Consider the following 15,726-nt stretch of genomic DNA (forward strand, 5'->3'; position numbering starts at 1 on the left):
CGCTTAAAAAATAAATGGTGATGATCAAGAGTTGTGCTTTACAACTTTCAAAGAATGAATATTAGCACAAGCAAAACTACCATCTGATCAGCATTTAAAACCGCAAGTAAACAAAGAGTGATACATTTACACATAATTATTCTTAGAATCATGTGTAAAAGCCCTTAGCAGGGATTCAGGAAAATCTCCCTATGCTATGAGGCACAGGCAGGAAGGCAGCTTAGGCAGAGGTCATACTGCCATGCGATGGCAGAAGCTGGAACAGAACCCACCATCCTCAGTGCTCAGCTCTGCACTTCAGCAATTCAATCTCCTCCTTTCTTTTTCACATGTTCCTTTTCAGGGCTTCCCTCAAAAAGGATTTTAAAAAGTGATGCTAATCAACTTAATTTGGCTCTTTAGAATTATTGGTGGTGTTTTCCAGAAACGGTTCAAGGTACAGTTTTAAAAGACTTAAACTTCTTGCTAATATGACTTGTTATTTTTCTCCTTATATTTCCCCCTATCCCCAAGTTTTTCATCTCCAGGGAAGATTAAAAAAGAGGATTAATTCAAACAACTGATCAAATTCAGTTGGGCTTTGGGGGGGGGGGGGGGGGGGGGGGGAGGAAGAGAAGGATGGAGTGATTTTTTAAAGTGTAAGAAGTAAACTACCTTAATTCTCTCAGTTGTCTCAGAGTAAAGGGCATACCACTAAACACTAGGACTGCCAAGCAGTCGTTTCAGTTCCCTCAGCAACTGAGCACACATCAAATCATTTTTTGCTATAAGACACAAAAAGAGAAATACTTCTGGTTTGAAGTCTAGCCTACTTTCTAATTAGATATGATCAAACAAAATTCAATCTGAAATAGTAATTTTCTCTCCTCCTTAAAGAAAGGGGGGAAAAAAAGTAGGGCTTACTTAATTTGCAATTTAGCCACCTAACCTTGCGGTCCTTCTGGAATGGTATTATCAAAAGAGGTAACACAACCAAGATCCACGCTGCTTCCTTCTGACATAAAAAGTTGACATTTTATTCATGAACTACGTATTCTCTAGCGAAAAAACACATGGCGCTCTACTTTTACAACATCTCACACAATCACACCACTACCAAACACAATTAACTGGAAGCTTGAAAACCCTTAAACAGGTGTCTTTGCAGAACTCATTAGGCAATTGATTTACTTGCTCTCCACAGCCCAGCGCATACTTAATTTAAATGTGCGATGCAGATTAGAGCCGAGGCTTATGAGGTCCGAACCAGACTTCATAAACCACACGACGGCACTTTTTGACACGGAGGTCAGCATTTTCCAGGAATTTTGTTAATGTGTCAACCTCCGATACTCCTGCAGTTTGGGGATGGAAAGCGTGACAGGTGTAATTCTAAAGGGGACGCTGAAATCTGTAACCTTTCCCTGCTTCTGATTTTCCACACTGATGAGATCCACAAGCAACACTGAACCACAATTTAGCACACCACTCTGCTGGCATATTCAAACGCCGCTTTGCTGAACAGAAGAAAGGTTGGCACACGCTGGACTACTCCAACCCCAAACCGGACCCTGGACCAGACCTTCTCACCAATAGTTTAAAGCTGCATAAACCAAGGAGCAGAATCCACTTTCTTACCCTTTAAAGTTCATCTCACTGTATTGTTCTACCGTACTGTATTTTGCTGAAGCTTTTCTCATCAAGTCTCCCACTCTCCCCCATAAAAAAAAAAAAAAAAAAGAACAAGTCTCATACATTCCCTGCTGGCAAAACAGATTTTCTTTTAATCTTTTTTTTTCTTACTGGGGGAGAGAAAGAAAGAGGGAAGGTCTGGGGCAGGAACGAGAGAGATTAATCGTAAGACAAATCGGCACTGTTTGGAGGGGGGGGGGGGAAGACAAAAACAAACAGTCCACGTCGAAATAGGAAAAAAAAAAGGAAAGAAAAAAACAGATTTAGTTTTCTTTTACGGGACAGTAAGAAGGAGTGGAATAAAAAAAAAAATACTACAAAGATTTCCCTGCATAAGAAAAGTAGCTTCTGAACTCCCTTTCCCAAGGACACAGAGAAATAGCCCTTACTTTTCCACACGATGCCCGAAGGAAGGAAAAAGACAAAATGCCAGGAGAGAGGAAGAGCTGGCGGGAGCTGGGGAAGTAGCGAATGGAGAAGCGAAAGGACGGGAACGAGTGGGAGCGGGCAGGGGAGACGCGTCAGGGGGAACGGGAGAGCCGAAAACACAAAAAGAAAAAAAATAAAGAAAAAAAAAAAAACCCACACCAACCCCAAAATTGAAAATCCGAGAGGAAGTGGGAAACGGGCAACACGGACGGGAAAGTTGGCGAGTGCCGGCAGCGGGGAGAAGGGGGCGAGGCGGCAGAGAAGGGTCACAAATCCCGCAGCGGGGACGAGCCGGGGAGGAGAAGAGACCGGGGCGGGACGCGGAGCCGGGTGGGCTGCGGGAGAAGGAGGGAGAGAACGAGGAGGGCGGCGGGGCAGCGGCAACCGGGGAAGGGAAGAAGGGGAGGAGGGCGGGCTCCGGCGGGACGAGACCGCGCCGGAGTTGGCCGCGCACTTACCGCTCGGCCGGCGGCTGCTGGGCGTCCGTCCCGCGGCGGCTCCCCGGGCAGCGTCAACGGCCCCAACGGCCGCCGGCTCCGCCTCACGCCCCGCGGAGTCGGGGGGGAGGGAGGGGGGGGGGGGGCGCGGCCGGCCCGCGGCGCAGCCCAGCGCCCGGGGGCTCGGCTCGGCCCGACCCGGCCCGGCCCTCCGGGGCGCCCCGCTGCTCCACCCCCCGGCCCCGCCGAGCAGCCGCCACCGCTTCTCCGGCGTCCTCCGCCCCGCCTTCCTACCTCTCCCTCGGTCCCCTTCAGCGGGAGAGACATGTAACGGAACTGGGACGCCAGCACGGCATTGTGGGAGCTCTTAAAGCCGCAGCCGCCCGCCGCCAGCCCTGCCGCTGCTCCCCGCCGCCGGCCCGGCGGAGGGCGCCGCCGCCTCCCCCTCTTTCCCCGCCGCCGCCGCCGCCGGGCGGGCAGCGGCGGCATCAGCCTTTTAAAGGAGAGGCGCTACTGCCTTGCCTAAATATACACACCCCCGGCGGAGTCCCTGGGACCGACCGACCGGCCGATAAGGCGTGCGGGGGCAGCGGGAGTTCGGGGCGGGCGGCGGGGTCGGTGCCGGTGAGAGCGGGGCAGCCCGCACCCCGGGAGGCGGGCAGGGAGCCGGGGATCCCGCTGGAGGGAGGGCTGCCGGAGACCTCCGGACCCGAAGGAGGAAGAATAGCGAGAGCCCCTGGCGGGGGCATAGGCACGGGGTTTTGAGTGGTTGGGGTTTGGGGTGTTTTGTTTTGTTGGTTTTTTTTCCCTGAGATTTTTCTGTTGTTTCTGGAAGAAGCAAAAATGCCGTTGGTGCTTATTTTTTCAACCGAAATGTGGAAAGGCGGCAGGCAGTGTTTTCTATTGTTTCTGCTTTGGGTTTTGACGATGGAAAATTCCCCGGAAAAAAAAAACATTCCAAAAACAACTCGGAGGAGCAAAGACTCCTAAGCGGGGCGGCTTTTTGTGGCAGAAAGTTTTGAATAAGAAGTTTTAATCAGTTTTGTGTTTCTGCAACTTGGAATAGGAAAAATGACCATTTCTAAAAAAAAAAGAAAAAAGAAACCCCAAACCTATTTGAAAATGAACTTCAGGCATTTTCCCCTGCGTTGTTCCCTGTCTGCGAACGTTTGCGCTGGGTCTGCTCTCAGTTACCAGTAGCAGAAGGCAGTAGTCATTCTCTGGGCTGGTGGCCTTTCCAAAACTGGCTATGCACCGTGTTCAGAGATCAGGACATGCTTGTCACTTGAAGAATCTCATCAAGAGAACTTTTTTTTGGTTATTTGTGTTATCACCATTTTAACACTATTTCCGTACCATTCCTCTTACGGGCTTTTGGGTGTAGCATGCTTTCTTTTTTTGATATTTGGTGTGATTTTTAAGTCCTGATCCTTTAGAGGAGAGCAGTATTTTGCTTCCACGTGACCCGGCATTGATGCTACATGAAGAACATTTTTAAGAGCATGCACATCCTTCAATTTAAATATAAGCATATATATGTTTGCAAGATTTGTGTTTGGGGATGTTTCTGCAAATCCTTCTAGTTGGTCTGGATCTTGGGTTATGACCACATCTTCCTTCATGGCTTTATACCCTGAGTATGTTTTTTGTAAGCACATCTGGCAAGATGTAAAGTCCCTGCTGGAAAAGTCTTCTGGACACATAAGGGCATCGCTTCTAGTCCTGACCTGCATCTCTGCCTTTTTATGCTCTTTTAGACAGGAAGAGGTGCTAAGCAGTCTGTGAGAAAGACTTGAAGCATAACATGAAATTAGGTAAGGTTAGGAAGAAATTGCAAAGATCAGGTGAATCTGTTGGGGAGCAAGTGGTTTACGTGGTCAGCTACACACATACCTTCACCTTAGGAAGCTGAAAAAACCCAAGACGGGAGGGATACCTCCAGGAGAAAGGAATGGTGCTGATGACCATTTCTCCTGCAGTCTACTGGATGAGATTTGTTTGCACCAAGTATTTTTTACTGTGACTTTCAAGAGTGTCGGCAGAACAGGCAGAAAAAAGGGATGTGTTTTCCAGGTAGATTGATTGCTACAAATATTTAACCAAATATTCCCATGAAGATCCCAAGAAGTACTGTGCTCGGAATACCACTGCTTCCTTTTTTCACGATGCATGTAAACACACCAAGAGCTGTAAAATTCATGGGAGATCTTTTCTCAAAATCCAGGCTCCTCAGGGGCTCTTATGAAGAAAGGCGAGTGATCTGGGAAACTATTGAAACTATATGACCTGAGAAGTTATTGCTAGAAGGAGAAAAGCCTTTTTCAGGGAGTTAATGGTTTACTGAAAACAAGTACTTGATAAGTCATTGAGTTTGTATTGTTTACCACTCCAGGTGTTCAGCAGAACTGGGAGCCAGAACATCAAACATCACATTTTCTGTTGAAAGCTAGCTCACTGATTAGTTTCGCAAACGCAGAAATAATTTCTATACGCTTGCTATATAATTTCCTGTTAGAAAGTTTACATTGGTGCATGAAAAACACCCTTTTATAGAGGAGAAATTAATGGCCACAATTAAGACATTTCTGGTTGAAGATGTTGAGAACATGCATAACAAGGCATAAGATGTTTATGCTCACTATTGGTGTGATATTTCACTTGCTGGCTGTGACAGAGCTTTTGTAGCTAGAAAGAGCATTGGCATTTTAACATTCCAATGTCTTCTTTTTCCTATTTCCCTTTTGTAATACAGTTATGAAGGCACCAAAGATAACACATTTCTCCTGCTTCAAAATAATGTTAATGAAATTTTCAGGGTAATTTTTGCCCAGGTTGATAAGCCAGTATGTCCAGGGAGGGCATCAAATACATTTTTCAGAGTGATTTTTCACGTAAAAAAATGAATTCTTTGGGAAGGTGAGGTGGTGGCAAAAAGAGAAAATCAAATCTCTGTATTGCTAGGATTGCATAAACGTGTAGAATTTGACCAAGGCTATCTCCAACAGGGAAGAGGACGTGGCCATTTAAGCAAAAAATGGGGGAAATTACCCTCAAATCCAGCCATAAAATAGGGCTAAAATTGTACAAATACACCCTCTATTTAATCTAGCAGCCTGGTTGCTCTTTGAACTATATTGAAAGAACAAGGTGCCTTGTTTCCCCAGAAAATTTGTTAGGAAGATGTTACAGAGTGATGCTAAATCGTACCAGCCAAGGACACGACTTTGTGCCACTGTGGGATGTCTCTGCTGTGGCAGTCAGTTCCTTGCTCGTAGTGCCCACGCCAGTCGCTTCCTAACTCAGTTATGTCATGTGTAATCCTAAACAAGTTGTGTTTTATTTATTCAGTCAGTCCTTCCTTCGCACATTGCTGGAGAAGGGTAGGGACTGTAATTCAGTAAAACATTTAAGCACATCCTTAGATGTCTGTGGCAATCCTGAGGCTCTAGCCAGAGATGTTTTAAGATCTGTGTCACTGGTTGATGTTTGGGGAGGAAGATTTCCCAGAAAGATCCTGCTTCAGTTTTGCCAAAGAGGTAATTAAAGTATCCCGGGAAAGGAGTAAGACGTCCTTTTGGTGCTAGCGCCCAGCGTTGCACAGGGAATCCCTTACACCACACAGCCACACACACACACACAGAGTCTTACACATATGTTCTTAATGAGGAGAAAAAGGAGAAAATAGGCCCACAAGCCTTTTGGTTATGTAAGTTTTCCAAGAATTATGCCTTTTTGACCAAAACCAGGAAGAGAATGTTTCTGAGGTTCCTTAATTTCCTCCTCTCCTTGATCTGTCTTCAGCTACTGCTGCCCTTTCCACTGTCATTTCACCTTGAGAAATCCAATGTCTCAGTGGGGTCTTTAAATATAATCCAGACTATAAAATCGGGTTCCCTGAGAACAGAAAGAGCTCTGTGTGACCAGTTACAAGTCATCGACGTAGCTTTCGGTATCGTGTATTTGCAGTAAACTCTTCATGATCGGAATAAAACAACTCTGTCTCTGCAAACACTTTCCTGAGAAAAAAAATAAAGTAGGTCTGGATTCAGCAAATTATTTAACTGTGTACATATATTCAAGCATGTGAATAGTCTCAATGGGACTGCTTGCATGATCAAAGTTATGCATGTGCTTAAGTACTTTGTTGAATTTGGTCCATAGCGAATAAATCTGAACTGATACTCAACAAGCAGAAAAACAAGCTAATTTGGAGCGGGGTTAATTTATGTCCTGCAGTGTATTTGCTTAGCTGTAAAATGAACATTTCAAGAGCCTGGTTTTTGTTTTTTTTTTTAAATAGAGCTGCTGTCTGAAATTCAGGGGAAGCAAACAAACATCAGATTAGAATTTAAGTTAAGTGCATTCTTCAGGCTCTTTCTTCTTAGTTCTGTTATTCTCTCCAGTTAATATTTATTTCTTGGAGCCTGAAGAGCAATAATTCCTGGTTGTTTCTCCTCCGAGTTTTCTAGATCTCGCCTCATTATTTGCTGTTTATTGAGTATGAGGGACATGCTGTGTTAGAGATATAGAAAAATGCAATCTCCGTCTTAAAACAGTTGAAATCCAAACGACTGATATTCCAAGATGTGAAATATGTTCGATTTTCGTTTCTCACAGCGGATTCTGGATGCTCCCAGAGACTTACAGGTTTCAAGACTCAGTTCCATGGAAGAAATACAAATTAGGTCAAACAAACGAATCCCAACCGAATTCCTCCCTGTTCTTCCTGACCAGGCCACGTATGTTAACTCATTTTAATTGGGGATCTAGCCTGGAATAAGTAACCAGGGCGATCCTATGCTCTTCTCTTTGTTGTCAGCGCCAGAAGTAATAGCTGGTATCTCTCCCAGTTCGTGGTTCCTGCCTAAGCACAGTATGAAAATATTCAGGAATAGTTACAGTTCTGGCAGGCAGGATATTCATCACTCATGACTGAGGCTCTTCTGTTTAACGCACAGGAATGGGAACTGGGTAAGCCTGGTTCTACCTGTTAATCAATAAATGGCTTTTCTTCTGTTTTTGCTTGATTAATAGAAAGTCATCTCCTGCCTTCAGAGAGAGCTCAGTTCACTCAAGTTAGAGGAATACCTTGAAATCTAGGCTGGGGAGTGTTTTCAGAGGAGTGAAGACATTACTAATGGATCTAACCCCTGTGCCTTAGCCATAAGATTATAAGATCTGGATGCATACTTATAAACCAGGTTTTAAGTTTTCACTGGCCTGTTTAAATCAATAGTTATCTGGCATGGTCAGTTGTAAAACATAATTTTTGAAGTGTTTTTCTTAAAAGTTCTGTCTTCCGTAGATCATTGCACTAGAGTCCAGACTTTCATTAGGAAAAAAAGTAAGTTTGTAGTTGCCGTGGTTACAAAGAAACACGAGAAAGGTGTGAACCTTGACAGTTTCAAAACCGAACAGGTGTACTCTTAGCTGGGTAAAAAACTGGCTGGATGGCCGTGCCCAGAGAGTGGTGGTAAATGGAGTTAAATCCAGTTGGTGTCCGGTCACAAGTGGTGTCCCCCAGGGCTCGGTGCTGGGGCCAGTTCTCTTTAATATCTTTATCAATGATCTGGATGAAGGGATCGAATGCACCCTCAGTAAGTTCGCAGATGACACTAAGCTGGGCGGGCGTGTTGATCTGCTTGAGGGTAGGTTGGCTCTGCAGAGGGATCTGGACAGGCTGGACCAATGGGCTGAGGCCAATGGTATGAGGTTCAACAAGGCCAAGTGCTGGGTCCTGCACTTGGGTCACAACCCCATGCAGCGCTACAGGATTGGGGCGGAGTGGCTTGAAAGCAGCCCAGCAGAAAAGGACCTGGGGGTGTTGGTGGACAGCCGGCTGAATATGAGCCAGCAGCGTGCCCAGGTGGCCAAGAAGGCCAACAGCATCCTAGCCTGTATCAGGAATAGTGTGGTGAGCAGGACTAGGGAAGTGATCATCCCCCTGTACTCGGCACTGGTGAGGCCCCACCTCGAGTACTGCGTTCAGTTTTGGGCCCCTCGCTACAAGAGGGACATTGAGGTGTTGGAGCGTGTCCTGAGAAGGCCTACAAAGCTGGTGAGGGGTCTGGAGGACAAACCTTATGAAGAACGACTGAGGGAGCTGGGGTTGTTTAGCTTGGAGAAGAGGAGGCTGAGGGGAGACCTTATCACCCTCTACAACTACCTGAAAGGAGGTTGTAGAGAGATGGGGGCTGACCTCTTCTCCCTGGTGACAAGTGATAGGACAAGAGGAAATGGGTTCAAGTTACGTCAGGGGAGGTTTAGATTGGATATTAGGAAACATTTTTTCACTGAAAGGGTTATTAAACATTGGAATAGGCTGCCCAGGGAGGTGGTGGATTCACCATCCCTGGAGGTGTTTAAAAAAAGGGTAGATGGGGCACTTAGGGACATGGTTTAGAAGTGGCTTTTGTCAGGGTAGGTTAAAGGTTGGACTCGATGATCTTAAAGGTCCCTTCCAACCTCAGCAATTCTATGATTCTATGATTCTATGATTCTATGAAATGCAAATAAGAGGAAATCTAAATGACATATGATATTGGGGGAGAAGTTACTGATATTAGTCTTTAGACATTTAATTTTAATGTGAATGACAGCAAAATGCTTTGCCTATTAAGTTTTACGCAAATACTTCGCATCATCTTTTTGACAAATCCTGACAAGGGGTATCAGTATAAATCTCAAGCAACTTAGAAGAGAGAAAATTACTTACTATAGCTCTGATAAAAGTATGGGCAAACATCAGCTAAAACAAACAAACATCCCTATAGGAACTTGCATCCGTCTTCCCTAGAGAAGCTAAATGGTGACAGTACCACTACGCTAACCAAGGACTGAGAAACCATCTGAAGATCAAGCTGCCTAAAAATGAGTCTTCTGTTGAAGAGTTGGTTTAGTATAGAAAAAATCTCACACCTTAAAAAAAAAAACCAATGACAGGGACAAAAGTAGCTAGCTAGGAGTGAATGACAAGAAAAAGATTTTCATTTGGAAACCTGGAAATGTGCACTCGAAACAGGTGTGATATTTAATATAGGAGTTAATTTCCCTCATACCTGGAAATCTCTGATCAAGGACATTTAGACAATAATATTCTTTTGTAATGCACAGAAAGGCTGTAAAATCTTCATGATTTGAATGTTTGTTTGTTTGTTTTTCCTGTAAAACATAGAGGGATCCTCTCTCTCTCCAGGTGCGATACAAAGCTTTACGATACTAGGATGTCCCTCTATGAAACTCACAAATCAGCAATATTTGAAGGGCCTATCATGGTAATATTGCTTATTACCATGCTTATTACCAATACAATTAGCACAATTATAATTTCCAGTGTAAGATTTGGCTCTATGAGCAATATATTTAAATACATTTAAATAAATTTATAGCTATATTCACTTTCAGTTTATAAATCACGGTTTTGTTATTCTTCCATAAAGCTGGCAAACGTATGCCAAAAGACATGCCTACTTTTTATTATGCACAGATTTCTATCATGCACATAAAAAGAAATACTAAACCCCTTTCATATTTTGCCCTTGTCAATAAATTCTAAACCCCCTATTTTTCCTACTGCACAGTACTTCATCTCCATCGAAAATGATGGGAATTACCCGTCCCCTGAAGCAGCAAAATCAAGTCTAATATACTTTAAAATACAAAGAGTGCAAAATTTCAAAAACACTTCAGTAATTCCCGAGCTTAAGCCCCATTTTCATAAGTAAGTTAGGGCCAGATTTCCAAGGCTTTTGGAAAATGCAAATAGATGCCTAGAGGGCTTTCAAAAGCACACATCAAAATGGAGAAGGAAAAAAACCAGAACAAAGTATTGCTGCTGAGGTTTCCATATTAAGAAGTTTGCACGGGAAAAAAAAAGAAGTTTTTTACTTCTCATGGATTTGTGGAAAAGCTTGGGAATAAACACTAAAATGATCACAACAGATCTTCAAAGCTTTGTAATAGATGTTTTAGGTCATCCTAGCAAATCTGTTGCAGCAAAAATTGGTGCTTTGCTTTGCAAGGTCTGTATTTAACATGAATTCGGCAGATTAATTTCGTTGTTGAGAACAGTTTCCCTGTTGTTTTGTAAAGCCTTTTTCTCAGTCTCATTCCTTGCTTTTGTGGTCCGTCAGTTGGGAAACATGAGAGGGCAAGATACGTGCTTTCAACAAAGAACTAATTTCCTGATCCCTCTGACCTGAGCGTGCCAAGCTTCCCCACAGAGAAACAAATTGGATGAGTATTTTAGGATAATTGGGTAGTTCGATGCCTTACAAGTAAGTTATTGGAAATCAGAGCTGTGGAAAGCTCTTTCCTGGCTTTACCTGTAGTCGCCTCTCATCAAGCACTTTGTTTTTGAGAGGTTTCATTTTGTGTCTACTTCAGACACAACTGAAAAAGAGCAAAGGGAATAGCAAAGGCAGGCTTGTGAGAAGGTTTCAGATACGTACATTATAAAGCGGTTGTTATTGGGATTAATGTTTCCTTCCTGCGGCTTTTCTTGTCCCTTCTCCTTTTACATGGTGTCTTTTTTTAAGGCAAAAATGTTCAAAAGTCTTTTGTGCCTGTGTGAGTCTCCATCCACAATCACACATGTATTTACAGATCTATGCACATCCTCACAGGATTAGGGCTTTCTGGATTAAATTTTTAAGGACACGTATCTTGGCTTCTTGCATCTATTGGAAGTGCCTAGTGTACTGGTGAATCAACGTGGGAGATTCTCACTACTGGTTCGTGCCTTCTGTTTTTCTCCCAACTCACAGATCTTGCAAATTTGTTGTGCAACATCCTAATTCCTTGTCCTTGGGGTACCCCATGCTGGGAGCACTGATGGATCTGATCAGTCACTCAGTAGCATATGGAGTCACAACCTGGGAGAGGCTGTGCCGGGACAGGGTGCTGCCCTGCAGGCTCCCCAAGGTGCTCCACAGGGAGGTTTCCAGTGGGACCCTCCCTCCTAATGCCACAGGCAGGCTGGCCAGGTGGCCCGACACAGCTGCCTGGTTGTACCTTAACATAACCCACATCTGGACTGAGGTTTCCTGGCCCAGGAGAGTGTAGAGAGCTCTGTTGATAGGGATCAAATGGGCTGCTGGGCATAACAAAGCGTAAATCTGTTTCAGCAACTGTCACTTGAGCAGACCCCATCATCTTGGAGGCTATAAATGAAATAAAGCCTTCACGCTGCTTTGGGGTTCATGGTAGTTTTACGGATGGGTGGGAACTATACCCAGGAGTTGAGCGGGCCGGTTGTAAGAAGAGGGCACAGGTCTGGGTTTCTCTTGGATTCAGTGTTTGAAAATACCATTGGCGTGGTTAAAAGTCACTCAGCTAGCCAGTAGCAGAGTTTGTCATCTGAGCTTCAGGCTCTGAAATCATGTGCTCTCAGCGCTAGGCAGCACTGGGCTGCTCCATCACCAGAGTAACTCCACAGCCAGAGTTACAGCTCTAGACACGAGCGAAGGCCAATGCCCAACGAAGCTCGACTGCACAGAGATATCGCTGAAGAAGCAGATCGGCACTTCTTCCCACAGGCCGTTTTCTGCACAGCCAACACTCGGTCTCACGGGACCATAAGAAAGGTGCGTTTTCCAGCATCCCGATATAAGGGAGAAAGCCTCACCCAGGCTAGCTGAAGACTGGGATATGGATATGCTCACGGGAGTGACTGAAGCACAGTAGAGAGATATCCAAACCATTAACAGAATAGTTGTAACAGTGGTCTGATAAGGTCAGGTCTGACCTGAGATCAGGGCAAGCTAATTTACCCTTCTGGGAAATAAGCTGAACACAATGTACCTTTTTCTATACTAAGGAAGTATTTTAGACCAGTTATTTAAAACTGCAGCTCTATTGCTGAATAGCAAGCCCATTCCAGCCCAGCCAGTTCCCTTTTTGTGGCTCCGCAAAGCCACATCATTTTGTAACTGGGAAGGACTGGTGAGCTGCACAGAGCTATCAGAAGGCGTGCTGTTGCTCCTTATATTCTGTCATGGCAGGGGTTATCTAAACACCCACCTAGGGTCCCTTTGCGGTAAGAACCGTACACCTCTGTTGGAAAGAGGTAGAGCTTCATAGACTCTGCAGGTCCTCTGGGGCATTTCCTAGGAGAAGGAAGAGCAGAGTCTTGGCAGGAGGGAACTCAGCCGGTCTGCTGGTGGTTAAAGGCAAGCGGCACCTTCTCCTGACTATAAATCTACCACAGAGCAAGAGAGCTCAGATCTACAATAATTTTTTTTTTTTTTTTCCAAGCGAAAAGTATCGTGCTCGCATGTGAAAATGTAACTACAAAAAATGTTTCTGCACCTAACTATAATGCCTGGAGGAGGCTTAATTTAATTTTGTGTCTAGGGCCATATTCTCAGCATTGCTTCAAAAAGACCTGTAGTAATTCATATTAAATGAGGATCTGGTCTGTAATTTTCTATACCAAGTGAAAATGAGCACTGGTTTCAATTTTTTTTCCCCACCGCTCCTTATAGCCTGAAGAACAACCCTCCAGTGAACAGAATGATGAATACTCCAATGTCCTGAACATGATGGATTTTAATTTCTTATTAGAGGAAGCAGAGGAAGAGAGAAAGTAATGGCTTTAGAGAGAATGGCTCTGTTTGTTTGGTTTTTTAAGTATCTGCATTTGCCTGGTAGTCTGCTATATAAGTGAATTTCCTTGAAATGTGATTATTGATGTACCTTTTTTTTTAATTATATCTTTTATGTCAGACAGCCCACTAGCACAGTTCCTCAGGGGAGAACGGAAGGGGTGTAAACGCAGAAAAAAGACCCGTAATGCTAAACGGCAGGAAAAAAAATAGTACGAAGTGTAGGTGGTCAAACCCCAGCAAAATAGTTTTGTTAAATTCCTGATGTTTTTCTAAAGAACTCAGCTGTAAAAGGAACCTGTTTGTGACACGGCAGAAATTCAGAGTAGAACTTTCTAACATAAAGACATCATTTTATTTGTGCACTAAAACTTCCTATTGAAATGTAAGTGTTAAGTAGTGCAAGCGCAGCCTTCTGACACTAGCTGGATCAAGACTGGCTGTATTCCTCTCCACTGCTGTAGTAAAATCACAGCTCCAAGCTGCTTTCAAGGGTCCGGTCAGTAAGTAACAGCAAACAACGTGCCAAGCAGGAAAGCAGTAAACACACACTAAATTGATTTAGGCCAGTTTTTATTCTTTCAAGCAATAGCAAGTAACCTCTTAACTCTGTTTTTCTGACCTGTCCATGACTTTTTCTGCTGTTTGTTTGCTTTTTCATGTCACTCAGTTTGTGTCATGCCTAAATAAAAAGATGGAATGATCTTTTGTTCTTGGTCACTTTTAATTTGTTTTGTTTTGTTTTGTTTTGTTTGGGTTTTTTTTATGAGCTGTACTCACAGACCGCAGAGTTATAAGGACTGTAATATTAAGGAAGGTTGAAAACCAGAAGGTCTTGAATAACATTGACTTTTTTTTTTAGGTATTGTAGCAAAAAAGGGTTTCTCAACTAATTAGCTGGCCTTTCAACCAAAGACAGAAACAAAGGAAGAGTCGAGCTGCTATAAAATAATCATTCTGTTTATCTGTGCTGTACAAACACTGCTTGTAAAGTAATGATAAGCCCTTTGCACTTAGATAAAACAGCTGATGCAGGCATCTCTCTGAGACGCCCTGCAGATCTCCCTATTCAAAAGAGGCTCTTGCCTAGATGCAGGTGGGAAACAGTTTTCCACGCGGTCCAGTGAGTATTTTAGAAATGTCAACAAATTTCTTCTCCTACAGTCTAGTGAAACGTATAACCTGTGAATACTGGGGCGAGCATCCCCATTCCTCTGGAAAGGACACGAGGAAGGCAGATTAAAACTCCTTGCTCTTTTTGTTTCAGAGCAGGAATGCCAGCCGGGGTCTTTCTGACCCTGCCTCTCGTCTGTCCGCAGGGATGCAGTTAGTTCCCTCTCACCTACCTACATCTCCCTGCCCAAGCAAGCGGGCTGGCTCTCAGCACTGAGAGGGGCATCAAGAGGCCGATGCCCTATTTTGCTTCTGCGCTTTGAGCGAGGACGGCTCAACCTTGCTCCGAATCCCCACCGTTCGCCTTCTCACTCTCTGGGGGGTTCTCTGACTTTAAGCGTGCCACGCCTGAGGAGCGCTGACAGAACTTGTGTTGAAACATACATTTTTAGATTGACTAATAGATATTTTCTGACAAACACCCCCGAAGTCTTCCCCGTTAATCAATACCTTCTTAGCTGCTTCTGTGTATAGGCAGCTGGGGGTCTGCTCCGTCTCAGCTTCCCTTACAAAGGCTGGCGTTGAAATCAGAGGCACTTTGGGCAAGAAAGAATAGTTCCTGTAGGCTGTAAAGTGAGGGAAAGCAATAATAGCAATAATAGGGCCTTGTTACTTGAAACACACAGAGAGAGGGAGGCCGACTGTAAGGAAATTTGGCTTAGACTGAGTTTTGTTTCTTAATAGTGAGAGGGTTATGGAGATGATCCTATTTGTTATTTGCCAGTTATGCCCTGCTGTGAAACTGCTTTTGTTTTCTGAGGGCTTTTTTTTTCTTTTCTTTTTTTTCATCCAAAGGCACTCTTTCTAAAACAATGTTCCCATCCCTGTTTCACACCAAACTTTTGGGGAAAATTTGGCAAAGTCATACACCTATTTAGGCCTAGCACTGTGTGAATATTTCATCTTTCACAAGCCGTGCCAAAGAGGCTCAACATGAAAACAAGGTTCTAAATGATTTTGGGACAAATGAGGGGTGTTTTTCTCTCTTCCAGTATTAAGTGTTTGCAAACTTCAAAGGAATAATAACCTTGAAAAAAATTACAAAACCAAATATTGCTTTGAAAAATCAATGCTTTATTTCAGAAATGTTACAATGAAACATCTGGGATGGCTTTGATTTTTTTTATTCTTTTGGGGTTTATATTAGTTTTTTTCCCCTCTGCACAAGCAATTTGTAGACACCCACAAGACCCAGCATCCTCAGGATTAGCGTGGCACGTCTTCCATGGAAAAGAATGGAGTGTAAAAAGCTCTCAGAAGAGCCTCGTTTTATGGTGCGGCACTGTGGGCCTCCATCGACAAAGAGGGCAGGTTGCATATCTGAGCCCATATTCCTTTTTAATTTGTTTTCTCACAGTCAGTGTTTGCTTTCCAAGTGGGTGAAAGAGTGCTGCTATTGATCATTCCCTGGG

At 44.0% G+C, this 15,726-nt stretch overlaps 1 protein-coding gene across 1 annotated transcript in view; it reads right to left on the reverse strand.

The window, feature by feature from the left end:
• The window catches only part of RASSF8 (Ras association domain family member 8), a 91,257-nt gene extending 88,540 nt beyond the window's left edge, over nt 1–2,717 (reverse strand). The window contains exon 1 of the mRNA XM_054207858.1: nt 2,559–2,717. The gene's annotated coding sequence lies outside the window, so the exon portion shown is untranslated. The remainder of the gene's footprint in view (nt 1–2,558) is intronic.
• Nucleotides 2,718–15,726: the final 13,009 nt, after the last annotated feature.

This window comes from Rissa tridactyla, chromosome 1 (assembly GCF_028500815.1).
Source record: "Rissa tridactyla isolate bRisTri1 chromosome 1, bRisTri1.patW.cur.20221130, whole genome shotgun sequence".
Taxonomy (NCBI): Eukaryota; Metazoa; Chordata; class Aves; order Charadriiformes; family Laridae; genus Rissa; species Rissa tridactyla.